The following is a 9,868-nucleotide window of genomic DNA, read 5'->3' on the forward strand; positions in this document are numbered from 1 at the left end:
CATGGTCCGGTTTAAAAAAAACCGATCCATTTTTTTAGAAACCCTAGTTTTCGTTTTTTTAGAATAGATCGGTTTATGTTTCCCAGTTTATCTTTTTAGCGCTCGTTCGTTCGTTTTAACAGACGAGTTCACTGTTTAGTTTCAGTTAACGAACGTTCGTTCATTAATCTGTTCGTCAGTGTTTTCTTTTTCTCAGATTTTTCGCGATTATTTCTAATCGCGATTTCTGATCCGATTTTCATTCTAGTATAACTTTCCGCTCGTCTATCGGAATCAGGCGATTCAAGCACCTAGAGTTTCGTCTTGAAACCCTCTTTCCGTTTAACCAACTCAAATAAGTGTTTACTTCTGTAAAATTTGACTTAGGTCCAGAATAGTAAATGAAGTTTCTTTCTTTCGCCGTTTGTCTTTCGTTTCTTCATTTGATTTGATTTCTTTTTGCAAACCGGAGTTCTTAAGTTGAACTTTCTAGTTAGTTATCTTATTTGAGTTTTACCCGTGCATTAGATGAGTACTTATTGTATGCTTGTTTGTTTGCGATAGAGTACCCGGAGTGCGCCACTTGCTACTTCGAATCCCTAGGTTTCACGGATCATCAGCAAGGCAAGTAACACTTTAATCATACCTCTTTACTACCCAGTTTTATTGCATTAGATCAATCCTCAAACAATTGCATGATTAGGATCTGATTAATATGTGGGTTTTGGGAAGTAGATGAGGTAGTACCTATTACCTGTTTTATTATCAAACCCTTGGGAGTTACTTCTACGTTTTCTTATATTACCATGCTATGCTAGTAGACGTGGATTGGTTGAGTGTATCCATGATAGATGTGAGATTGTTATTTAATGGTTTATTTAAGGTGGAAACTTTAATATACATCTGGGTGGATTGAGGCACCTGGGTATTCCAGCGATTGCCTGTTTTCTTTTGGACCGCAACCCAGGCTCAAAGGGTTCATGAGATTTTTCATGCTAGAAACTTACGTGTGCAGCCACAAGCTACTATGGGCTCTAGCATAGTTGATTAAGTCGTGCGAACTCTTACAATAGTAGACTAGCAGATGTAGGGGAAAGTAGGTGTAACTGTCTACCCGATCGTAAGGTGCTAGTGCTTCTAAAAGACTATGTCCCGGTCATCCGTTTCTCAAACACCATGTAGTGCGAGAAATCCAACGGAGGAGATAGAGTCTTGTGGGGAAAGTGCGCAAACCTCTGCAGAGTGTACAAACTTATCATGGTTAGCCATGTCCCCGATTATGGACGTCTAGTATCTAGTACTTGGATTATCATGTGTATCTCATCATGTTACTTTAATTAATTATGTTGGGTTTAATGATGATGCTTAATTGGGATTGAGAGGATGTCTATCTTCTCAATGTTTAACAACCACCATGATAGTTAAATAAAATCTATTCCATTTGCAGTAGGGAAAAATTGGCTTTATGCAAAATTGTAACCATAGAGCTTTCCACCAGCCATATATGCATGTAGAATAGTATTATTCTTTCATTACTCTCTATGTGTTACATTGCCAGCATATTCCATGTGCTGACTCGTTTTCAGGCTGCAACGTTCATGTTGCAGACTTTTCAAACGACGAGTAAGGTGCTTTAGGTCGTGGTTCTATACTCAGTGATGCCGTTGGAGTTGATGGATTCACTTATCTTCCAAGCCTTCCGCTGTTATCGTTATTAGATGGACTTAAGGCATATTTATTGTAATAAGTTCTCCTTTGGAGACATCCGATGTAATAAGTGTGTGATTGCTACTCTGTTATAAATCCTTCAAGTATTGTGCGTGTCAGCATTACTGATCCAGGGATGACACTGATGCACAGAGATCAGACCGTTTGAGGTCTGGTCGCTACAAGATGGTATCAGAGCACATGCTGACTGTAGGACACTACCACTAAGCTAAAAAGCCCTAGATCACTACTCACTCTTCTTATTTCTGACTCCTCATATTTTCTATTCTTTTAGGATGGCGGATGCAAGAAACAACTTCATGCAACCGGATGAAGATACACCTTTTGGATGCCACTTGAAAGAAGTCACTAGATACCTGAACATCGGAGTACCAAGCTTCACCGGGACCTACATCGCCACTTTACCTGAAGAGGAGCGTTGGATGATTCAAGTTCAAGTTCCAGGAAGGACGTTCATGGCCGTCACTGAGCCTATAGAGTTTTCCTTCGATGCACCAACCTGGAGTCTAGGAAAGAGCATGTCAGCCCACATCACAATGGGACGCATTGGAGAAGTTTACCACAAGGATCTCAAGGATACTATCTACCAGATTTGTGGGCGCCGAGATGAGCAATGGGAGATGATCAGCACCAGGAAGGATAGATCCATCGCAACCTTCATCCAGGAGTTAAATCAACACATTCGATGCCAGGAGAACCAGATGTGCGCATGCATGATAGATCTGAAGAAGGCCATGACGAAGATCACGGAGTTGTAGGAAGAAATCAAGTCTACACGTGATGGATATGAGGAGGAAATAGCAACACTCATGGAGAAGAATGATGATCTGAAGAAGAAGCTAAAGGTTTTCATGGGATTCTCCGCGACTGGAGAAGACGATGATTGCACTTGCCCAGAGAACTACATCATCATCGATGACACTGACTCGGACCCATACGATAGCGATGATGACTATGTTGATGAAGCTGGAGCAGATATCATGGAGTCTTCAACGGAGCAATTTTTCTAGTCGACCACCAAAACAGTAGTAGTATTCCCCCATGAATCTAGTATAGTCCGAGCACTTTGTAACGATAGTTAGACCGTTGTATGCCCTTGTATGAATTGAATGAAGTGATTTTGTTTGCATTTGTCTCATGTGCATATGGGTAGTATTTTCTCTCTAGACCTCATTCTATTCTATTTCCTCATCTATGCTAAACCCTCAGATGCCTCCGAGACGTGACAATGGATTTGCTTTCTCACCGGAGCTCGCTCAGTTGATCCAACAGTAGAATGCGTTGATGCAGTTGCTAGTCCAGTATCAGAATCAGGGGAGCAACAACAACAACAATAACAACAACAACCCACCACCTCCACCACCTGTTGATCACTTAACATGTTTCCTTAGGTTGAATCCGCCGGTGTTCTCCAGTAGTACCGAGCCGATAGTTGGAGATGATTGGCTCCGGAAGACATGAAGGGAGTTAACCACTGCAGGATGCACAGATGCGGAAAAGGTGCGTTTTTCCGCACATCAGCTTGATGGACCCGCAACATCATGGTGGGAGAATTTCACAGCCACTTATCCTATCGACACTGTCACATGGGATCAGTTTCAGCAGGCTTTCCGTATTGCCCATGTTTCGGCAGGAGCTATGGCCATGAAGAAGCGTGAGTTTCGCAACTTGCGCCAAGGAGGACGGATAGTTGGCTAGTATGTGGATGACTTCAGTAAGCTGGCATGTTATGCCCCAGATGACGTTGCTACTGATGCAGCTAAGCAGGAGAAGTTTCTGGAAGGACTGAATGATGAGATGAGCATGCAGTTGATGGTAGAAAGTTTCAACAACTACCAGGAGTTGGTAGATTGTGCTCTTATGATTGAAGGGAAGCATCAACAGATTCAGAACCGCAAGAGGAAGTATGGACAAGGGAAGTACAATTCTGGAGCTCAGCAGAAGCCACGCTTTACCCCGAAATCGGGAGGACATTTTCAGCATACCCATGGAAGAGGTAGCTCGCACAATCATAATGGCCCCAAGAATGGGAATGGGAATGGAGGAAGCAACGGCCAGAACCGTACCAACCCATCAACCCCAGCCAAGAGAGACCTGAGCCAAGTCACTTGTTTTAAGTGTCAGAAGACTGGACATTATGCCAATGAATGTCCTGAAACTCAGAATGGACATGGCAATGGAAGCTCTGGGAAGAAGCCAAACCCTTTCAACAGGGGACAGGTGAACCACGTTAACTTGGAGGAGGTTCAAGCCCAGCCAGATGCAGTAATAGGTAAGTTTTTGGTTAAGTCATTTACTGCAATCGTTCTTTTTGATACTGGTGCATCGCATTCATACATATCAAGGGGATTTGTGGATAAGTATAAACTGCCCACCAAGGTTTTTAGAACACATATGTTAGTAAGCTCACCAGGAGCGGAGTATATGGCCAGTCGAGGATGTTTTCAAGTGCCATTGAGTATAGGTAGGCATGTTTCCCCCTCGGATTTAATCATTTTGGAATCGTGAGGTCTGAATGTAATCCTTGGTATGGATTGGCTATCGATGTACGGAGGAAACATTGATTACGCCAGTAAGTCGATTTTGCTTACCACCCCGGAAGGAAAGAGGATCAAGTATGTATCATGGCATGAGCCGAAGATGACACAAGTAAATTCCTTATCAGGAGTTGTGCAGGAGGAAGTACCAGTGGTGAAGGATTTCCCTGATGTATTTCCAGAAGAGTTGCCAGGCATGCCACCGAATAGAGACATTGAGTTTTTGATTGAGCTTTTTCCAAGCACAGGGCCGATATCTAAGAGACCGTACCGGATGCCCGCACAAGATTTTGAGGAAATTAAGAAGAAAATTAAGGAGCTACTGGATAAAGGCTATATTCGCCCAAGTTCTTCACCTTGGGGATCACCAGTGCTTCTAGTGGAGAAGAAGGATGGATCATTGAGGATGGTTGTTGATTATCAAGGACTGAATGAAGTGACCATCAAGAACAAGTACCCACTACTGATGATCAATGATTTGTTTGACCAATTGCAAGGAGCTAAGGTATTTTCCAAGACCGATTTGCGATCGGGATACCATCAGTTGAAGATTAAAGAGCAGGATATACCTAAGACGACTTTTACCACTAGGTATGGGTTGTATGAGTATACCGTTATGTCATTTGGTCTGACTAACGCACCTGCATATTTAATGAACATGATGAATAAGGTGTTTATGGAGTTTTTGGATAAGTTCGTCATGGTGTTCATTGATGATATTCTGGTCTACTCAAAGAATGAAGAAGAGCATAAGGAGCATTTGTGTTTGGTACTGGAGAAGCTCAGAGAACATCAATTATACGCCAAGTTTAGCAAATGTGAGTTTTGGTTGAAGGAAGTTGGATTCCTCGGACATGTTATAACCGGAGAAGAAGTAGTAGTAGATCTCACCAAGGTTGTCACTGTGACAAATTGCGTAGCACCAACGACAGTTGGAGAGATCCGGAGTTTTCTTGGACTGGTAGGATACTACTGGAGATTCATTGAGAATTTCTCAAAGATTGCAAAACCTATGACAGAGTTGTTGAAGAAGGATACCAAGTTCAAATGGACTGAGGAATGTGAGGCCAGTTTCCAGGAGTTGAAGAAACGTTTGGTTACATCGCCAGTGTTGATCCTGCCAGATCAGCGCAAAGATTATGAGGTGTATTGTGATGCTTCACGTCGAGGACTTGGAGCAGTACTTATGCAGGAGGGAAGAGTTGTTTCATATGCTTCACGACAGCTTAAGCCCCATGAGTTGAATTATGCTACACATGACTCGGAGTTAACAACCATAGTGCATGCATTGAAGACATGGAGACATTTTCTCATCGGAAACCATTGTGAGGTGTACACGGATCACAAGAGTTTGAAGTACATTTTCACGAAGAAGGAGTTGAATCTCAGGCAAAGGAGATGGTTGGAGCTCATCAAGGATTATGATATGAGATTGCATTATCACCCCGGAAAGGCTAACGTAGTAGCCGATGCGTTGAGCCGCAAGAGCCATGTCAACACACTCATGACCGGAGAGTTACCAAAGGAGTTAGCTGAGGATCTTCGTGAGCTATGTTTGGAGATAGTTCTGAGAGGCTATGTAGCAGCATTGGAGATTCAGTCTACCTTGATGGATAAGATCAGAGAAGCTCAAAAGACTGACAAGGAGATTGCCTCTATAAAGGAGAAGATGAGCAAAGGAAAAGCTAAAGGATTTCGTGAGGATGAGCATGATACTGTATGGTTTGAAGACCGCATTTATGTGCCTAATGACCCGGAGATTAGAAAGTTGATTCTACAAGAGGCCCATGATTCACCGTACTCGATTCACCAAGGAAATACCAAGATGTATTTGGATTTGAAGGACACTTTCTGGTGGACCGGAATGAAGAAGGATATTGCAGAGTATGTAGCAGTTTGTGATGTATGTCAGAGAGTGAAGGCAGAACATCAGAAGCTAGGAGGATTGTTACAACCATTGCCGATGCCCGAATGGAAGTGGGACAAGTTAGGCATTGATTTTATCATGGGATTTCCCCGGACTCGTTCATGCTACGACTCGATTTGGGTTGTAGTCGATCGTTTGACGAAGGTAGCTCATTTCATCCCAGTGAAGACCACATACACCTGTGCTAAGTTGGCTAAGATATACATGACCAGGATCGTATGTCTGCATGGAGTTCCGAGGAGCATCCTATTAGATAGAGGAACCCAGTTTACCTCAAAGTTCTGAAAGCAGTTACACAAAACTTTGGGAACTAGGCTAGAGTTCAATACAGCCTTTCATCCGCAGACAGATGGACAGACCGAGAGAGTCAATCAGATTTTGGAGGATATGCTGAGAGCTTGTGTGCTAGATTATGGATCTAGTTGGGACGACAACTTGCCAAATGCAGAGTTCTCTTACAACAACAGTTATCAATCCAGTTTGAAGATGGCCCCTTTCGAAGCCTTGTACGGAAGGAGGTGCAGCACCCCATTGTCATGGGATGAAGTTGGAGATCACCAGTTGTTTGGACCAGATTTGATTAAGGAATCTGAACAGAAGGTGAAGTTGATTCGCGATAGGCTCAAGGTAGCCCAGTCCAGGCAGAAGAGCTATGCAGATTCTAAACGCAAGGAGACAACATACGAAGTCGGAGACCGAGTTTATCTTCATGTATCTCCACTTCGAGGAGTTAAGCGCTTTGGAGTTAACGGAAAATTAGCGCTACGTTTTGTGGGACCATACAAAGTTTTGAAACGTATGGGAGAAGTTGCCTACAAGTTGGAATTGCCGAAGGATTGTCGGGAGTTCACGATGTGTTCCACGTTTCCCAGTTGAAGAAGTGCCACGCAGAGATGGCTGATATACCGCTGAGAGATACAGTACCGTTGGAAGCAATTCAGTTGGATAGTGATTTGACCTACGAGGAGAAACCAGTCAAGATTCTCGAATATGCCAGCCGAGTCACCCGCAGCAAGGTTATCAAGTTTTGCAAAGTTCAGCGGAGCCACCACACCGAGGATGAAGCCACCTGGGAGCGAGAGGAAGATCTGCTCAAGGACCATCCTTACCTATTTTCTAGCCAACCCGAATCTCGAGGGCGAGATTCATCTTAAGGGGGGTAGGTTTGTAACATCCCAAATTTTCAATTTGGAATGTTATACAATAGATCATCCTTGCATATCATATTTTATTGCTTTTTGGCCTGATCCACAAATTCTACGCAACTCAAGGACCCTCGAAGAGAGTTGGGATTTTCGTTATTTTCATATTTGAGTTTTCTCAAATTTTGAAAATAGGATCATTTGATTTTATTTATTTTATCTTCAAATATTTCTAATATAAAAATATGAGAGAGGGAATAAAATGACTTTCCCAAAAATAAAGAAATATTGAGGATTTAATAAAAAAATCAAATAAGTTTTATTTTGGAGTTTTTGCTATTTTATTTGAATTTAGGAAAAATTGCATGTTTTTCAAAACTGCAATTTAGGGCCAAGAAAATGTTCATCTCGTTATAAATATTTTATTTAGACGGCAAAAATTTATTTCGGCATTTTTAGATTTTTATTTATTTTTCTAAGTTTTTCCTTAGTTTCGGCGGAATTATTTGTTTAAAAAAAATCCGCGCGCCCGACTGGGCCGAAGGCCCAGCCAAGCCAGGCCAGGCCCGCGCCACCGCCGAGTCCGGCTGGGGCACGCCTCCCGAGGCCGACCCCGACCCGGCCCCCCTGCCCCTTCCCCAAGCCGGACGCCCCCTCCTCAACAAATAGCCGCCGCCGCCCCACACCGCCACCCCAACCCGCCCCGCTGCCTCCCGATCCGATCCGAGCCGCCGCCGCTGGAGCCCCACACCGCCTCCCCTCACCCCCGCCAGAGCCACTCCGCCCCATCGGAGCACCTCACCGGAGGTATACGCCGCCTGCCGCCGTGGTCCGGTTTAAAAAAAACGATCCATTTTTTTTAGAAACCTTAGTTTTCGTTTTTTTAGAATAGATCGGTTTATTTTTCCGGTTTATCTTTTTAGCGAGCGTTCGCTCGTTCGTTCGTTTTAACGGACGAGTTCACCATTTAGTTTCAGTTAACGAACGTTCGTTCGTTAATCTATTCGTCAGTTTTTTTCTTTTTCTCGGATTTTCCGCGATTATTTCTGATCGCGATTTCTGATCCGATTTTCGTTCAGTATAACTTTCCGCTCGTTTATCGGAATCAGGCGATTCAAGCGCCTAGAGTTTTGTCTCGAAACCCTCTTTCCGTTTAACCAACTCAAACAAGTTTTTGCTTCTGTAAAATTTGACTTAGGTCCAGAATACTAAACAAAGTTTGTTTCTTTCGCCGTTTGTCTTTCGTTTCTTAGTTTGATTTGATTTCTTTTTGCAAACCAGAGTTCTTAAGTTGTACTTTCTGGTTAGTTATCTTATTTGAGTTTTACCCGTGCATTAGATGAGTCATGGGCCAATATGCACGTTCATGGTGGCCCATATATGGTTATATCATTGGGCTGCCAATTGTTTTGATCATTTTTCTGTGCTATATGGGTCAAGTGCTTCTCTTGGTACGTGCATGTGGCCGGTGTGCCACTGAGCTGCCAATTCTTTTTTGCTTATCGTTTCTTTTCTATGGCTTGTATCGTACGCTCAGAAAATGCTATGGCTTGTACGTATACGCATAATAATTAAACACGTATAAATTATATCACTGTGTGTATGTGACCCATATTTCATATTAATCGGGCGGCCCATCGGGTAACCCATGGGCGTAGATCTATGCCCATGCCCTACCCATAACTAATCGGGCTACCCATGTGTCGCACCCATGGGCATACATGACGACCCATACCCTACCCATTCGGGTCGGGTGCCCATGGGCGTGCGTACCCATGGGTCGAATTGCCGGGTTGAGCCACAAGCTACTATGGGCTCTAGCATAGTTGATTAAGTCGTGCGAACTCTTACAGTGCTAGACTAGCATATGTAGGGAAAAGTAGGTGTAACTGTCTATCCGATCGTAAGGTGCTAGTGCTTCTGAAAGACTATGTCTCGGTCATCCGTTTCTCAATCACCATGTAGTGCGAGAAATCCAACGGAGGAGATCGAGTCTTGTGGGGAAAAGTGCGCAAACCTCTGAAGAGTGTACAAACTAATCATGGTTAGCCGTGTCCCCGGTTATGGACGTCTTGAGTATCTAGTACTTGGATTATCATGTGTATCTCATCATGTTACTTTAATTAACTATGTTGGGTTTAATGATGATGCTTAATTGGGATTGAGAGGATGTCTATCTTCTCAATGTTTAACAACCACCATGATAGTTAAATAAAATCTATTCCATTTGCAGTAGGGAAAAATTGGCTTTATGCAAAACTGTAACCATAGAGCTTTCCACCAGCCATATATGCATGTAGAATAGCATTATTCTTTCATTACTCTCTATGTGTTACATTGCCAGCATATTCCATGTGCTGACCCATTTTCGGGCTGCAACGTTCATGTTGCAGACTTTTCAGATGACGAGTAAGGTGCTTTAGGTCGTGGTTCTATACTTAGTGATGCCGTTGGAGTTGATGGACTCACTTATCTTCCAAGCCTTCCGTTGTTATCGTTATTAGATGGCATTAAGCCATATTTATTGTAATAAGTTCTCCTTTGGAGACATCCGA

The sequence above is a fragment of the Triticum dicoccoides genome, chromosome 2B (assembly GCF_002162155.2).
Source record: "Triticum dicoccoides isolate Atlit2015 ecotype Zavitan chromosome 2B, WEW_v2.0, whole genome shotgun sequence".
NCBI lineage: Eukaryota > Viridiplantae > Streptophyta > Magnoliopsida > Poales > Poaceae > Triticum > Triticum dicoccoides.